Genomic DNA, 18,314 nt, shown 5'->3' with positions numbered 1-18,314 from the left:
GATACAAACTTCGAATTTCGTAGCAGCCCCCCTGGCCCTAATCTCTTTCGCATCCCGCAAACAACCTCCAGGAGTACTTTCCTTTTGATCAAGACTTACCGAAACAATTTTCTACAAAATAATTTAAATATTGTAAACATTAATTTCTTCGTTACACAATATAACGGCAAAACGCAGCGGTTTCCAAAGATCCCGCGCAAACAAAGGCGCGCCGCAAACGCTCTATGAAAACAATTTAAAGTTTCATTAACCTGCCTCGAATTATGTACTTATAACTCGGTAATACTTAGTACAGTCAGCAGATGAGAGAACGGTGTGAAAGAAAAAAGAAAACATTTATTCGTGACGACATGAGAAAAAAAAAGTGCATATCACGAAATGGTCAAATCAAAAAAACTGCCGAGCGACTTTGACCAAAGGAAAAAGCGGATCTTGCACACTAAAACTTTGAGAATGAATTCGTAGTGTTTGAAACGTATTGGTAACATGTGATTATAGTGAGTCTGTTTGGATATTGTGTGCTTAATTGAGAAGGAAAAAACTTAAATGAAAATCAAATACTTACATAGTAGGTATAAATTGAGCCCCACTCAGCATAATGTTGCGGCAAGCCACAACGCTAGTTTACAGTGGAACCATTATTTGAAACTAAACAATAAGTTTTAAAAGAGCCGTATGGTGGCCTAGTGGTTTGGTTTGACCAGTGGCCTCTCAAGCAGAGGATCGTGGGTTCAAACCCCGGCTCGCACCTCTGAGTTTTTCGAAATTCATGTGCGAAATTACATTTGAAATTTACCACGAGCTTTACGGCGAAGGAAAACATCGTGAGGAAACCTGCACAAAACTGCGAAGCAATTCAATGGTGTGTGTGAAGTTCCCAATATTCACTGGGCCCGCGTGGGAACTGCGGCCCAACCCCTCTCATTCAGAGAGAAGGCCCGCGCCCAGCAGTGGGACGTATATAGGCTGGGATGATGATAATAATGATGAATAAGTTTTTGTTACAAAACAAACTTTTTTTTCTGAATATGCTTTTTGTTGACTGTCCTTGCATTATCATCCAACGGGCTGTTTCACCACCCATTGATTAATTTTATTTGAAGGATAAATGTGATGCCATCTCCTTCTATTCGAACAAAACAAACAGAGACGGCATCACATTTATCCGTCAGATAAATTTAATCAATGGATGGTGAACAGGGCGTTAACCCAACAACAAACGGCAAGTTAAATAAAAGCATATAATGTAAAAAAAAACACTTGCGAATGGTGTCATGTTTTCGATTGACGTGATTTAAATAATCGTTCACCTGGTTTCGTTCAATTAATTATTCAAACCATCAGATCTATTCAAGCCATTAAATAATCCTATAGTCATGCAGTCTTATCGAAGACACTAGGGCGCAATCGCAGCTAGTTATAATATATCTTTATTAGTGAACTGGCGACCTTGAATTGTACATTAACAATGTACCAACATTTTGAGCCACAAAATTCATGAAAATTATGAACATGACATAAAACACTTACGAACTTAACAACTTTGATCATCAATCACCAAGCTTTCCTTGATTAAGAAATTGCGATGCGAAAGTTAACTTTAGTTAGTTAAATCGTCCAATTAAAAACGGGTAATTGTGGCTCAAAGGTCAGTACAAATATTTGAGTTGTGATGGAGAATAAATAACGAAAGGACTTGAAAGAAACGTTGGGGAAGATTTGTTGGTTGGTATTCGTTGTTTGGATTAAAGTGGCTCAGGCCCTCTGAGATACTTGGCGGTTTCGAGATGTGTTTGGACTTAGCTGATTTAGGAGTTAGGGGTTAAGAGTTTTTTAAGATGCCACATGGAACGGCTTCGTTATTATTTATTTTATTTTTTTCTTGAATGAAATTGAAGTACTTACGAGTAGGTAATAAAAATAAATAAATAAATATCATGGGACACTTGACACCAATTGACCTCGTCCCAAACTAAGCAAAGCTTGTACTATGGATACTAGGCAACGGATAAACATACTTATATAGATAAATACATACTTAAATACATATTAAACATCCAAGACCCGTGAACAAACATTTGTGTTATTCACACAAATATCTGCCCCGGCCGGGATTCGAACCCAGGACCTCAAACTTCGTAGTCAGGTGCTCTAACCACTTAGCCATCCGGCCGTCAGGTGTTTGATTATCGCCTTGCTTGACATTATTTTTATAGTATGGCGAATTTCAGCTTGATACCTCCACGCGTTCCTGAGAAAAAGGGTCTTGACAGACAAACGGACGGACAACAAAGTGATCCTATAAGGGTTCCGTTTTTTTCTTTCGAGGTACGGAACCCTAAACACTGTTATATATACATATATAGTGGAGTTCTTTAGGTCTATTTTTACTGTCTGCTTGTTTTATTTGTTATTTATAATGTATTTTTTTAGGTAATAAATAAACCTAATCTAATCTAATCTATTCATAATCGCCTGTGAACATTCGTTTCTTTCTTCATCTGTCATTTCACTGTTTGCCTTTGCCAGACATGGACAGTTCCGTTAAAAAACAGTTTGTGAATGCACGAGTAGGTACGTACGTAGGTATGTATCTATCACATGTATCAGCATACATTTACGTATTTTATCCATGCAAAATATACTGAACCAAACAACTTTGTTTATGACTTCATTCTTAAGTGCAGGTTTGCCCGTTCCAAGAAATGTTTTTACGGGGAATTTCTGATTTGCTATTTGGCTGCGGAGCCAATTCGGCTTGGATTTAATTCGTTGCGTTATTCCCGGAACAGAGTAATGAGTGGGATTTTCAGACTTCGTATGCACTACGATAAACATATCAACATATGAAGTTGCCCTAGTTTAGGTATTACTACGGGATCAACTAGTTTTGGACTTGTCATATTTGTTTTGTCTGACCGGCTTGATCCACTGACTATGCAAAGGGATGTAGCATTTTTACGGCATTAATCATGGGGAGTGCTGAGATGAACGTGTTCGGATTGTTGCCTGCAGCCAGAGGTCTATCCCTCGGGCCAGAGGGAACGTATACCTCGAGTTGCGGGTGTCCATGGGCGCCGGTGATTGCTTCCCATCAAATGACCCCGCATGCTCATTTTTCCTTTCTTAAACGTGTATAAAAAAGTTTCTTGATATTGATTATGAAACTCGGCGAGGTACGTACTTGACTATTGATTCAATCTCAGACCATAGAAAGTATGATTCTTTCTGTGATCTGAGGATTCAATGTTTTTAACTGAACTCAAAAAAGGAGGAGATCCTCAATTAGACTGTAGGTATGTTTTTACTTTAAATTGAGAGAGACGAGAAAGCTGTATGATGACAATAAGTAACGTTTCAAATGGTTTTAAACTATTAATAGAAGTTGTGTAAGTACTTCGTGACACACCAGACTTTGGCAAAGATTTTGTTTGTTATTGAGGCCAGTGTTTATGATGAGATGTTACAAGTAAACACTGATAAAACTTAGAAACATTTACGATGCTTTATAATCGTGTCTTTTGCTGTTTTACTTTAGTACATTAATCGATAGGGGTTAATATCTATGAACTACAATATATTTACCTTGCTCCTCTAGGTAAGTTAACTATACTTCGTTTTTTTAGCATTAGAAAACGGGTAAACAATCTTGACGAGTATTTTTATTGAAAATTGGTATTTTTATCGAGCGTGCCGCGGCAGCGGCCGGCGAAGGGCCAGAACCGATATGGCGGCGTTTCATGATACGCCTAGGAATTTCATGATTTGCCTAAACTGGCCAAATCATGAAATGGCGGCGCTTCATGATATGCCTAGGAATTTCATGATCTGCCTAAACTGGCCAAATCATGAAATGGCGGCGCTTCATGATATGCCTAGGAATTTCATGATCTGCCTAAACGTCACTAGGCAAATCGCTAAACGGTGAGTTTTGAACGATATGGCGGATGACCCTTAGCCAATTCATGAAATGGCGGCATTTCACGATATGCCTAGGAATTTCGTGATCTGGCGGATTTTACGATCGGCCGCCGACATACATACCTAGCATAAATGGTGCATCCATAGACAATAAGACATACGTACCTTCAAGTTTTTCTCTCTGGGTTGCCTAAGCGCGCTTTCACACTATCCGATCCGATATCGGTATCGGACGACGATACGATATGGGGGCAAGTAAAATGTATGAAATATGTACCTGTCTTTCACATATTGTCCGGACATATCGGAGCCGACACCGATACGTTCACGGCACCGTCGGACGCCCGTGGGCTGTCGTACGATAAAGTTTGTGTCTGCTATGCGTGTATCTAAATTGTCTGTGTGTGCAGAGCCCGATGCGTGGCAGCCATTTTGAGCCGGCCGTATCGGAACGATTTTGTCGGAAATATGTGAAAGCAGCACATGGTGTCGGCTATCGGATGTCGTCTATCGTCGTTCGATACCGATATCGGATCGGATAATGTGAAAACACTCTAACGAAGATGTGTCTATCTTCTTTCCTACTATTTTCTTCAATGTACTTTAAGGTCACAGTATGCAGCGATTGGAGGGCCGTAATGACAGTAGATACGTTTATTTTCAGTATAGCTCTTCCGAGAAGATTGTTAGTCATAATTATGAGTGTCCTGACAGATTCATTATAAACATGTGGCCATGGTGACTTGATATCTAGGCTGGCAGACAAAACAGATGTTGATAGTTATCGTAACAACTTTGTCCGAATTACCAACTAGTCTTTTTTCTCTGTGACAATGGCAGCTAAAAGTCGAAAACTAAAGTGAGGGATTCTCTTCTTGGTAACCTTGTCCACGGGGATCCAAAATAATTATGTACCTATGTGTGTGAAGGTTTCTTATACATATACATTTTTTTTTCTTTTGTTACTTCTGTGTGCTTTATACAATAATGTAGAATGAGGTGGTTATAGGTTAGTTATGTAAGTTAAAAGAAAATGAGAGCTTCTCGCCAATAAACGTTACAGTTCGGCGAGTAACACTAAATGTAAATGCATGTTTAATTGTTTTAAGTTAAATAAATAAAAAAAAAATACTTAGTTGTACTGTGCGTCACAAGGGAATTAATTTACATATCTATAGTTCGATGTAAAGTTGTACATTGAATGGAGTTTCGTGGAACATACAGCCGCATAATTTCCGGAGTAGATCCAGAATTATGACGAGGATTAAGTATGTCGAGATTATGTCGAGAACAAGGTCAAAGGACGAGAGAGAAGCCATATTTTAGCACCAGAATGAATCTTGAAAGTACTTGCCGTTACCTGCGACTCAGAATCCGTTTATCGCTATCCCGCGGGAACTATGCAATTTTCCGGGATAAAAACTATCTGTATACCGATTTTCATCTAAATCGGTTCAGCGGTTTAGACGTGATGAAGTAACAAACAAACAGACTTACAAACTCGCATTTATAATATTAGTGGGATTGAATAAAACAATGAATGACTGCTGGTTTATACTTATAGTCATATCAACGTCCAACTCTAGTTACTAACGGTTGATGAGTTCCATTGCCCAAAATGTCATCGTATTATGGCCATTATTATAGGTATAGTCATGGGATCTCAACGTATGTGCAAAGTTTTGTAAGAATCGATTAAGCAGAAAAAAAGAGGAAAATTTAAATTAAAAAAAAAAGTTTACAAACTTGGAAACCGTTTAATAAAAATATCAAACCAGATACATGATGAGCAAGCTGTAAACAAAATCCAGTCATAAAAATATCCATCTGCAGTAGACGGGAAGTACTCGTAGCTAGTCTATCTCTCCATGTAAAATTATCGAGAAGTAATCGATTAATCGAAAAAATTAAATAATCGATAATTTTACACCGATTAATCGATATTTTACGATATTTTTTTTAAAGTGAAATAAAATGGGTGACACTATTTTCCGGCCGTAAAATACCAACATGGAAATACCGAAATGATATTTGGTGTACACGCCCATAGAAACTCTTGTCAGTTCGACACCTGTTTGTATGGCGAGTACACGAAATATCGGGTCGGTATTTCCATGTCGGTGTTTTACGACCGGGAATAGTGCCACCCATTTTATTTCACTTTAAACACATTTAAACTGTAAAAAGTTTGAATTTCGCACCTAGAGTGTGCCGTACCTCCTTATAAAAGGCGGTGTAAAACGCGGAAAAGTGGTACATCTGGCAACACCGTAGGAATGTTCGATATCGATTCGATTAATCGACTAATCGATACCATGAGCGACCTTAATCGATTAATTAAAATCGACACAGTTAAAATATACTTTCGTGATTTGTAGAGTACTAATGCATTCTTGAGTATTTTTTCAAGCTACAAATTTAAGAAAATCTCAAGAGCTCTGGCCTAGCGTGATTCCAATAGATTCGTTGACACGAAAAATTTCCAAGACTTGCATACTGATCAAGCATTGAGTCATGACACATCGATTTCATAACTTAGGTTATGTGTCTGCTGCACGCTAGATCATATTTAGTAGTGTTTAACCAGCTGAAAGAAACATGAAAAGAAAAAAGTGGATTTTCCATCTGCTACGTTATTTATTTTTTGATTGAAATCGAGTGTCACAAAAACAGTTTTACCCGGCTGTCCAAATTATGTTATGTTTTTCTCTCTGATGAATCGATATCTGCAACTTGGTCTGTTTGCCCAACTTTAGCAAAGGTCTTCTCTCCTCTTATTTAGTGCTGCCTTGCTCCATGCACTTCCTACTGTGTGCTTTGATATCTTCCCGTCTTCGAAATTGTCTCACCTCTTACGAGTACCTCTGGGGGCCTACCATGATCATTTCATAAACGATCCAAATGCAGAGCAGTTCAATTTCGGCACCTACACTGAATCATCGAAATTGGTACCACGACGTGTGTTTATTTAACGTTTGGGCTCCACAGAAAACCAGCGTTACTGCACATAATGTGCGGCAACACATGCTGAGTGGAGACCCTTTTTGGTATCCTGCTGTGTCACCTAGTAACATAGTTTTAGTGCTAGTTCTAGTCTTAGTTTTAGGTGGTACATTTTTGGAGCCAAAATAAACTTTTCTTTCTTTCTTTCTTTCTTTCTTTCTGACGTTTATTTCTCAGACCTGAGTCTCAATGGTTTACAAGTGAACGAAAGACCGATATTGTCTCTGGTCCGAAACTGAAACGCTAAGTCGCGAAAGGGATGCCGCTATATGCAAACCAAATATTGTATACTAAAACCTCTTTATTTTGGAAAACCATAACTCTATGTCATTCCGTGTTCTTAGCAACCGTTGTGTTGATTACAAATAAAATGTTTACGCTGTCACTAATCCCTCTAAGTCTCTTTTCAGAAAAATTAGTTTTATCAATGAGGAGTTAAGAAGCACAATGTCGCGAGTACCTATGAAAAGTTATAAAACTTAAATAAAAGTTTAAAAGTTCTTGAAATTTAAAAATATTCCAAGTAAAACACTTACAAGACTTAAAAAATGTTATACTGAATCGCTAAATTTGACACTGAAGCGATTCAATTCCCACTCAAGTTAAGCGTCATGGTACGAAAACCGCTTGAAGTGAGTGAATAAAAACGTCTGTATCGCTGTCGCTGAACCGTGCTTGATCTGAATCGCAAAAGTAACGTCGTGGTACGAAATAGCGATGCAGTTCAGTTCAGAGCCTAAACTGAATCGTATTAAGAGAGCGTGGTAGGCCCCCTGTTCAAAACAGACGTATACTTAACCTTAGGAAGAGTCCTCGCCTCGCCTATACTCCGAGACGGATGCATCCTGTTAAGGCCCGTATTGCGTCTCAACTAAATGGATTGAAGCAATTTGCATTGATACAACAAATTGGAGATTATAGTCACGCGTAATGAGTAGTGGGCATCGCCTTGCTAGGTCAGAGGCTCCAATTGTGTTCAGGGTTCTAGGTTAGGTTATGTTATTAGTGAGCTAATGTTTGACGATGCTGTTTTGTAATTCAATGAAGGTAAGGATATGAAATGAAAACATAACAATCGGAATCGTATTGATATATTTACACTACTTTTAAATTGTTTCTCAATTATTGCCTAATGTATTAATCTTTCCAGTCATAAAAATATCCATCTGCAGTAGACGGGAAGTACTCGTAGCTAGTCTATCTCTCCATGTAAAATTATCGAGAAGTAATCGATTAATCGAAAAAATTAAATAATCGATAACTTTACACCGATTAATCGATATTTTACGATATTTTTTTTAAAGTGAAATAAAATGGGTGACACTATTTTCCGGCCGTAAAATACCAACATGGAATTACCGAAATGATATTTGGTGTACGCGCCCATAGAAACTCTTGTCAGTTTGACACCAGTTTGTATGGGCGAGTACACGAAATATCGGGTCGGTATTTCCATGTCGGTGTGTTACGACCGGGAAATAGTGCCACCCATTTTATTTCACTTTAAACACATTTAAACTGTAAAAAGTTTGAATTTCGCACCTAGAGTGTGCCGTACCTCCTTATAAAAGGCGGTGTAAAACGCGGAAAAGTGGTACATCTGGCAACACCGTAGGAATGTTCGATATCGATTCCATTAATCGACTAATCGATACCATGAGCGACCTTAATCGATTAATTAAAATCGACACAGTTAAAATATACTTGCGTGATTTGTAGAGTACCTACTTAATGCATTCTTGAGTATTTTTTCAAGCTACAAATTTATGAAAATCTCACGAGCTCTGGCCTAGCGTGATTCCAATAGATTCGTTGACACGAAAAATTTCCAAGACTTGCATACTGATCAAGCATTGAGTCATGACACATCGATTTCATAACTTAGGTTATGTGTCTGCTGCACGCTAGATCATATTTAGTAGTGTTTAACCAGCTGAAAGAAACATGAAAAGAAAAAAGTGGATTTTCCATCTGCTACGTTATTTATTTTTTGATTGAAATTGAGTGTCACAAAAACAGTTTTACCCGGTTGTCCAAATTATGTTATGTTTTTCTCTCTGATGAATCGATATCTGCAACTTGGTCTGTTTGCCCAACTTTCTCTCCCTCTCTTTTCTCTCTTCTCTCAACTTTCAAGCAAAGGTCTTCTCTTCTCTTATTTAGTGCTGCTTTGCTCCATGCATTTCCTACTGTGTGCTTTGATATCTTCCAGTCTTCGAAATTGTCTCACCTCTTACGAGTACCTCTGGGGCCTACCATGATCATTTCATAAACGATCCAAATGCAGAGCAGTTCAATTTCGGCACCTACACTGAATCATCGAAATTGGTACCACGACGTGTGTTTATTTAACGTTTGGGCTCCACAGAAAACCAGCGTTACTGCACATAATGTGCGGCAACACATGCTGAGTGGAGACCCTTTTTGGTATCCTGCTGTGTCACCTAGTAACATAGTTTTAGTGCTAGTTCTAGTCTTAGTTTTAGGTGGTACATTTTTGGAGCCAAAATAAACTTTTCTTTCTTTCTTTCTTTCTTTCTTTCTGACGTTTATTTCTCAGACCTGAGTCTCAATGGTTTACAAGTGAACGAAAGACCGATATTGTCTCTGGTCCGAAACTGAAACGCTAAGTCGCGAAAGGGATGCCGCTATATGCAAACCAAATATTGTATACTAAAACCTCTTTATTTTGGAAAACCATAACTCTATGTCATTCCGTGGTCTTAGCAACCGTTGTGTTGATTACAAATAAAATGTTTACGCTGTCACTAATCCCTCTAAGTCTCTTTTCAGAAAAATTAGTTTTATCAATGAGGAGTTAAGAAGCACAATGTCGCGAGTACCTATGAAAAGTTATAAAACTTAAATAAAAGTTTAAAAGTTCTTGAAATTTAAAAATATTCCAAGTAAAACACATACAATTCTTAAAAAAATGTTATACTGAATCGCTAAATTTGACACTGAAGCGATTCAATTCCCACTCAAGTTAAGCGTCATGGTACGAAAACCGCTTGAAGTGAGTGAATAAAAACGTCTGTATCGCTGTCGCTGAACCGTGCTTGATCTGAATCGCAAAAGTAACGTCGTGGTACGAAATAGCGATGCAGTTCAGTTCAGAGCCTAAACTGAATCGTATTAAGAGAGCGTGGTAGGCCCCCTGTTCAAAACAGACGTATACTTAACCTTAGGAAGAGTCCTCGCCTCGCCTATACTCCGAGACGGATGCATCCTGTTAAGGCCCGTATTGCGTCTCAACTAAATGGATTGAAGCAATTTGCATTGATACAACAAATTGGAGATTATAGTCACGCGTAATGAGTAGTGGGCATCGCCTTGCTAGGTCAGGAGGCTCCAATTGTGTTCAGGGTTCTAGGTTAGGTTATGTTATTAGTGAGCTAATGTTTGACGATGCTGTTTTGTAATTCAATGAAGGTAAGGATATGGAATGGACACATAACAATCGGAATCGTATTGATATATTTTACACTACTTTTAAATTGTTTCTCAATTATTGCCTAATGTATTAATCTTTACATATCCTTGACATTTTCGCCATTATTCTTTTTATAAATTCAATGTGTTTTCAGTCTGACGATCCTTGAGGAGAACCAGTCTAATTTTAATTGTTTTCATTCACATTATGACATGCTTAGAATTTTATTTTTTATAATTATTGCTAATCTTATTACCTTTGACGATTTCAATACAAATTCTTATAACTGACATTTATGTAAATTATAATGTAATGATGTATTGAATGAATAAATAAACTAAACTACGATATTTTACATTTCTTTATGATATAAATACTATTAGTTTTGATTGAACTTACACGAAGATGTATCTAACAAGTAATCTACGAAAATGAATGAATTTATTTCTATTTCTTAATAGTACGGAAAGTAAACAATAACTTTGTTTTTACCAAACCTATATGTATACATACATTTTAATAGGAGACAGACGATTTTTGTTTCGGTTCATATACGTTATTTGCCAAAGCATAAACACACTTCGAAATTACAGTTAACAATTTATTCCAATGTAGGTATACAGTAAGGAGCAAAAATCCCATTCGAACCACTCAAAAATATATTACAACGGTCTATATTTTTGAAACGTTCCTAGTTTTACACTACGCTATTCACCAATAGCAGATAAGCCATCTTAGAGCCCATGAGCGCCAAACAAGTGACTAGGAAGTAGTAGAAGTGGTTGCCATGGCCGAAATCGGTCGGATAATCATCATCATAGCAGATATTCCTTCCTTCTTCTTTGTAGCCTTCATCAACCAATAAATTGGGTAGCCCTCCTCCCAATCTCCATATCTCCCTGTCCTGGGCAGTTAAATCTCCTCTCTGCCTGCCTTTTACGGTGTCATTCTTCCATCGCATTTGTGGCCTTCCCCGTGGATTTTCTAAGCTGATGTACGAGTCTCGGTAATTCCTGAAGGAAGCGATAAATTTGATTGAGTGGTGTACAATAGACTCGGCATACCTTGAAAGGTTGATGCGTATGACCTTAGTAAGGACAGTACTTTATTGGGTCAACAAGTGACGTGATAAAGCAATCGTAGGTTACAGTAGGCAATACATGCCTTTGGAAACCTTAGGCTTAAAATGACGTAAGTTTGTACGGCGTAGGTAGTGCCGTATGGTATTACTGATTAAAGGTACTTATACTTATGCTAGTTACTAGCACGAAAGCATGCTACTATTAAGCAAATGCTACCTACTAGCATGTGTGTATAGGGACGTGCTAAATAATCATAATAATAATCCCAGCCTATATATGTCCCACTGCTGGGCACAGGCCTTCTCTCAGAATGAAAGGGCTTGGGCCGTAGTTCCCACGCGGGCCCAGTGCGGATTGGGAACTTCAAACACACCATTGAATTGCTTTGCAGGTTGGTGCAGGTTTTCTCACGATGTTTTCCTTCACCGTAAAGCTCGTGGTAAATTTCAAATGTAATTACGCACATGAATTCCGAAAAACTCAAGGTGCGAGCCGGGGTTTGAACCCACGATCCTCTGCTTGAGAGTCTATAGGTCAAACCACTCGGCCCCCACGGCTTCGTGCTACTATTCCATTATTTAAGCATGCTTTTTTTAGTGCCATGGTACTGCATTTGTAACAGTACTTTTATTGCCATGGAATTTTCTGCCCTCCTTGTTGCAAACACAGTACCTATGTACTTGAAAAAAAAGGCGGTTTTCAAATGATCGCGATAAATGTAGTATTTTTATACAATTACCTACTGTGTTTCCCAGAAATAACGATTACTGCAAATACAATTAGCAGTGTAGCTATGTGTCCGTTGAAAGGCGTTAAATAAGGGTGGGTAAGTTTTAAAGGAACTTTTATAGATAGGTACCTACACTACGCAGTTAAATTACTCAATAATGCTTTTAACAGTTCGAGGAAATTAAATTTTTAATGGAAGCTTTAAACAGTAAAATCACTCAATAAAGATTTTAACAGATCAGGTAAATACGATCACCTGCCATGTTTTACCACAGCAGTTATTTAAGGATATATTTGCTAAATAATTGTTTTTTTTTGACATTCATAAGTGCTTGTTATGTCCTAAATTGAATAAAGATATTTTTACTTTGACTTTCAGAAAAATTTACGTTATACTAAGAACATTCGTGCTAAATTATATATCTTTAGAATTCATGGTTACCCATATTTTTAAATTGTTCCCGTGAGACTACATCTCGGCCTATATATACCTTTATCCTTCAGGTATAGGCCTCCTATCAGAATAGAGAGGAATAAAAGGTGTCTATGTGTTATTCCTGAGGTTCAGCTATTTACATACGTTGAGAGCGTAATAAACACAGGTACACTCGTAAACTTTTGCATATTTTGTAATATTTAAAATAGGATGTATCTTCCATGAATCGTTATAAACAGGTTACTTGTCAATGAGCTATAACCAATTACTTTACTCACCCGGGACTTTGTGATATCTATAAGACTTTTGCAATAAAATTAAATTGTATGGGCATGCAACTCCTTAACCTCCACACTGTAAAACACACACCAAAAGTACACAAGTTTCGTACACAACCAAAGTTCACTCCACAAACAAAAACAAACAGACTTACAAACTTTCGCATGTATGATATTAGTAGGATTATTTTTCTATTATGCTTGTAGACGACGCGCATCGCTGCACCTGAAAACAAAGAAATAGAAATAAAATTAGGGTAGTTCATAGTTTACATAAATAGTTAAAAAAATTAAAGTACGTAAAATAAACATGTGTGCGCGGGAACATGTATGTGTGTGTGTCACCTTGCTGCCTTGATTCAGTTGCCCTCCAACAGCCGACTGGCGCGCATGTGCAGGTACACATATCACTATCTCGACCCATTTCTTCTTCTTTCGCCCTCAATAAATCCAGCGCCTGCGTCCATCATTTACATCTGGTCCTTCGAACCGGATCTAAACCAGTGACCTATGGATCTACAGTCCATTACTATAATTTCTAGTTTTATCTCAGTTTATGTCATATCATTAAACCTTCGGAAATCCAGTTCTTCATTTTCCGATTCTAATCGCTTTAAATCGCTCACTCGATTCCCGCAACACGTATAATCGTTTAGCGCAATCTCTACTCGGCTCATTTCAAAATCTATTACAGAGTCTTTGAAGCTCAGCTTGGTCCATTAAAATGCAAGTTTTAGCGAGCATCCACCGCACGCTGTGTAAGTACTTTGTACGATAAAACTCCTCTCATTAGAATCGTAAGGTGAAATGGGTCAATCTTATCGATGTTTTATCCGCTTTTGTACTGTTATTTTATGTTTAACTTAGTAACTAACAACGGCGGGAATCGAGTGTTACACCAAAATGTAAATTTAGCGTTAATTCATAAACTCATATTAAATATGTGTATGATGTGAGTTATCCGTGTATTTAATATGAGTGAGTCTCACGGTAGTTCCAGGTTCAAAATTCATAAAGTGTTTTTATTGACAATTTGTCTCTAGTCTCCGCGATACAGACCCAGAGTGGTAATGCGCAGGCCATATAGCACGGAAAATGGCCGGATGACCTGGTTAATGCCGCGGGTTCAAAGTGGATACAGGCTGCTTCCAACCGAAGCAACTGGAGGTCTATAGGGGGGGGGGGGGTCTATGTCCAACGGTAGTCGTCCTACGGCTGACATGATGATGATGAGGTAAATCAACTGCGAGGCAGACTCACGCTTCTCTCACTGTCCGGAATCAACATCATTATATCAGCAGTAGTAGGTACGTCCACTGTTGAACACAGGCCTCCCCCATGGTTCTCTATCGTTTGCTTTACATACTGCATTCTATATGATGACATTTAAATCAATCCTGAAAACAGCACGGTTCTATATATTTTATGGCAAACGTTGGTATGGCAAGTGAAATTCGAGCAAATGAAATTCGGGTAAGTAAAGGTAAACGCTCGCCCATAGACCTGCAGCTGCTTCGATTGGAAGCGGCCTTAACCCACCGAGTACCCGCGGCTTTAACCAGGTCATCCGTCCATCTCGTTGATCGACATCTTAGGTTGGCCCTTGCGCTATCCAGATTGTCTAATGTAAACGAGTACATGTTTAGTCCACGCTATACTGGTATGTATCGGGTGTCCCAAAAAGGACGCAAGATTTCAATTGGCCGCCATTTTTGTATTTTAGTGCTGGCAACCCTAAAAAAAAACTATTGGACAGCTGAATGTTTAGGGTTTGTAAAAATGGCGGGTTATTTTTTTATTATTGAACAATATTTCAAAAGAAGTTTGGCGTGTACGGGTCGAAAATTCCGTGCAAAATATGGTCGGAGTATTGACTTGACTTCATCATCTGTGAGCAGAGTGGTTGCGAAATTCAGGGAGAGTGGATCAATTCATGATGTTCATTCCACTGGTCGTCCAAAAACAAGCCGTTCAAATGGCAATGCTTTAAAAGAGGAAATTCGACGCTGCATTGGATGAATTCAGCCGCATCTATGCTAAATGGTCATAGAAAATTTTGACAAAAGAGTGCGTATGTGCCAGCAAAGCCTAGGAGGACATTTGCCTGACGTATTATTCCACAAATAACCCTATTTTATGTATTTCAAGATTTTATATACAAATAAATTATAACGGGTAAAAAAATGTGTTTTTCATCAATTTTAAATCTTGCGTCCTTTTTGGGACACCCTTTATTTACATATTTTTGACATATTTGTTTCTTTTTAAACACGTTTGAAATAACCTACATAATTATGTTTAACAAATTGTTTCTAGACGACAATTTGATTGGATTTAAATGGTTCTTAAAAATGATTATGGTAAGTAGGCACCTAGGTACCCAGATTACCTTAATTATTTATAATAATCATACTTAAGTATATTTCTGCTTTTTTTTTTATTCGACTGGATGGCAAACGAGCAAGTGGGTCTCCTGATGGTAAGAGATCACCACCGCCCATAGACAACTGCAACACCAGGGTATTGCAGATGCGTTGCCAACCTAGACGCCTAAGATGGGATACCTCAAGTGCCAGTTATTTCACCGGCTGTCTTACTCTCCACGCCGAAACACAACAGTGCAAGCACTGCAGATGGTGGTAGCAATCCGGGCGGATCTTGCACAAGGTCCTACCACCTGCAAGTGCTTAAATTTGCTTGTTTAATTGAATTCCTTGTATTGTAGTTTTTACTTCCGTACCATAACTGTTAAAGAGTTCTGGGGGGCACTACGAAATTCGAAGTTCGTGTCGCGCCGTCCCTCTCACTCTCGTATTAAATAATATAAGCGTCAGCGGGACGGCAAGATTCGAAGTTCGAATTGTGCATTTCGTAGTACAGGGCCTGACCTGTGAAGTTTTTCCTGCCTGGACCACCTCACCATAATTTTACTGTACAAACTATAACACGCTAGTGCTAACTTTATTATAATTGAGTCATATAGAAGCAAAGTCAGCAACATCCACTTCAACTGAAAAGCGTCCAGAAGATTATTTTTATTTACACTTCATGCAGCGTCTTCTAAAGTAAATTAAGTCGCTACTGTAAAAAAAGTGGATGTTGCTGACTTGGCTTCTATATGACTCAATTGATACCTACTTATTACTAAATAATTATCGTTGATTATCTCGTGTAGCCCTGTATTAAAGTATCACGACTCACGACATAATTTGAACCGATTCCGGCCGTTCTAATTGCACGGAAACATTCAAACTTATTTAACTTCGTGGTTTAACTCGTTCTAACGCTTCGCTAGGCTTATCTCGGACCTTAATCCTTAAACCAATATCAACTCGCGCCATGTAAGCTTCAGCCCGATGTGTCGAAGTGCTCAGTCAAGAAACTATTTAAATATTACTGTTTACCCGCGGCTTCCTTCGCGTAAACCATTAGGGCAGTGGAATTTTAATACCGAGATTTTATTTAAAATTCACGCGGGAATTCCCGAAAATTACTTACATCATGGTCTTCATTTACGTTACAATCTACTCGTAAGATGAACGCAAAATGTTGTCTCCTGGCTAGATATAAAAAACCAGGATTTCGTTTTAAAAACCGGACGCATTCCAATTATTTTTGTTAAACTTCTTTGTTTAATCACCAAAAGCAGTACAGAGACATCACAAAAATAGAAAAATTCAGGTAGACAATAGGCGGTCTTATCGCTAAAAAGCGATCTCTTCTAGACAACCAATTTCTGAGAAATTAATAAATATGAACAGACTAATGTAGGTGGCAGAGATAACAGACAAGAGAAACGTAGAATTAATAGACAATAAATATTAAAAACAATACAAAAATATAATATAAATAAACAAATACATCAAATATAATACCTATAAACTACATATATACTTAACACAAAATATCATAAGGCCGCATGTGAGAAAAAGAATTTAAAAAGGAAGTTAAAGAAACAATATAAACAAAAAAAAAAGAATAGAGAAGAATCAAAAACTGGGGATTAAGTAAGTGACAGATAGTGAGCCTTTAGGAGGTCTTTAAAAATGGAAAGGGATTTCACTTGCCTTAACACCAAAGGAAGATAATTCCACAGACGAATGGCAATCATAGTAAAGAAGTTATGATAGAATTTGGAGGAAGAAGGAGGAACGGTAAGAAGAAAATTTTGTGCAGAGCGAATAGAGCACAAGAACTAAAAACGCTCTCGAAGATATAGAGGAGTTGCAGGATTGAAGTATGTTTATGTTCTTAATATTATTCTGTATTCTGTTTTGTCGCTCGTCTACAATTCATATTATTATGTACCCGTGGATACTAAACTTCATATTTTACCCAGCAACTCTGCTTTCCTACAAGTATTTTAAATACATGACACATAATCATAGCGCTCTATAAACCCAGGACGCTTTTTAAAAACTCTTCCATTCATTGACTACCAATACATGTATCTATACAAACAAGAACAACAGTAGGTACAGTACCTACTTGTAAACAGAGATTTCATTTAACATAGCATAAGAAACTTGAAGACGAAAATAAATGGTCTGAGCCAGTCGCGACGCGACGCATTTTTCCCTTTGTACATGGGTTATGATATTTATATTCCCGAATGTCACCGCCTGAGGGAATTGCGCGATGAAATAGTACCGGCAGGTTTGCTCATAATGTATTAAGAGAACTCTGGCTGCGAGATTGACTATGACATTTTCATTATAGACGGGATTTTGTATCGAAATGCTCTGACATTGGAGATCTCAAATTGTGTGGTTGTTAAAACATGGCAGAAAAAACTGCACTCGAATTTTAGTTAATATAATGGATTTTTGAACTAAATGCCTGAGTGCTCGACACGCTAGTGCCCAATAGATGACACCCTGCTGTCAACTCTATTTCTATGACATAAAATTAAAGTTGTCAACTTTTGAGACAACGACGAGGACTCGGTACGTTTATCTTACCGTGAGACTCTCTCACTGTCAAATAAACGGATAACTCACGTCTTCAATCAAGTTCCTCCGATGGTTCCACCTATGGCCTCTCAAACAGAGACGTCAGTGGGTTCGAGCCCAGTCTAGCAACGCTTAGTTTTTCGAAATTTACATGCGAAAGTACATTTAAAATTTACGATAACCCGTGAAAAAATTGGCGTAGTACATTGGTATATTGGTGTTATTGGTGTTTCCACACTGAGACATGTGGGTGTGGGTGTGGGACGCGTGGGACATCCATACTAATATTATAAATGCAAAAGTGTGTTTGTGTGTTCGTCTTTCACGTCGAAGCGGAGCGACGGATCGACGTGATTTTTGGCATAAAAATAGTTTATGAGCCAGAGAGTGACATAGGCTACTTATTATCCCGGAAAAATGAACAAATCCCGGGGGAACAGCGCGCGATAACCGAACTCTACGCAGACGACGGCGCGGGAA

At 38.1% G+C, this 18,314-nt stretch overlaps 1 protein-coding gene across 2 annotated transcripts in view; it reads left to right on the top strand.

Annotated features, from left to right (window-relative positions):
- The window catches only part of Sdc (Syndecan), a 442,876-nt gene that overhangs the window by 18,604 nt on the left and 405,958 nt on the right, over positions 1-18,314 (top strand). The window lies entirely within an intron of this gene.

The sequence above is a fragment of the Choristoneura fumiferana genome, chromosome 18, assembly GCF_025370935.1.
Source record: "Choristoneura fumiferana chromosome 18, NRCan_CFum_1, whole genome shotgun sequence".
Lineage (NCBI taxonomy): Eukaryota > Metazoa > Arthropoda > Insecta > Lepidoptera > Tortricidae > Choristoneura > Choristoneura fumiferana.
This window is presented reverse-complemented; position numbering and strand designations above follow the sequence as displayed.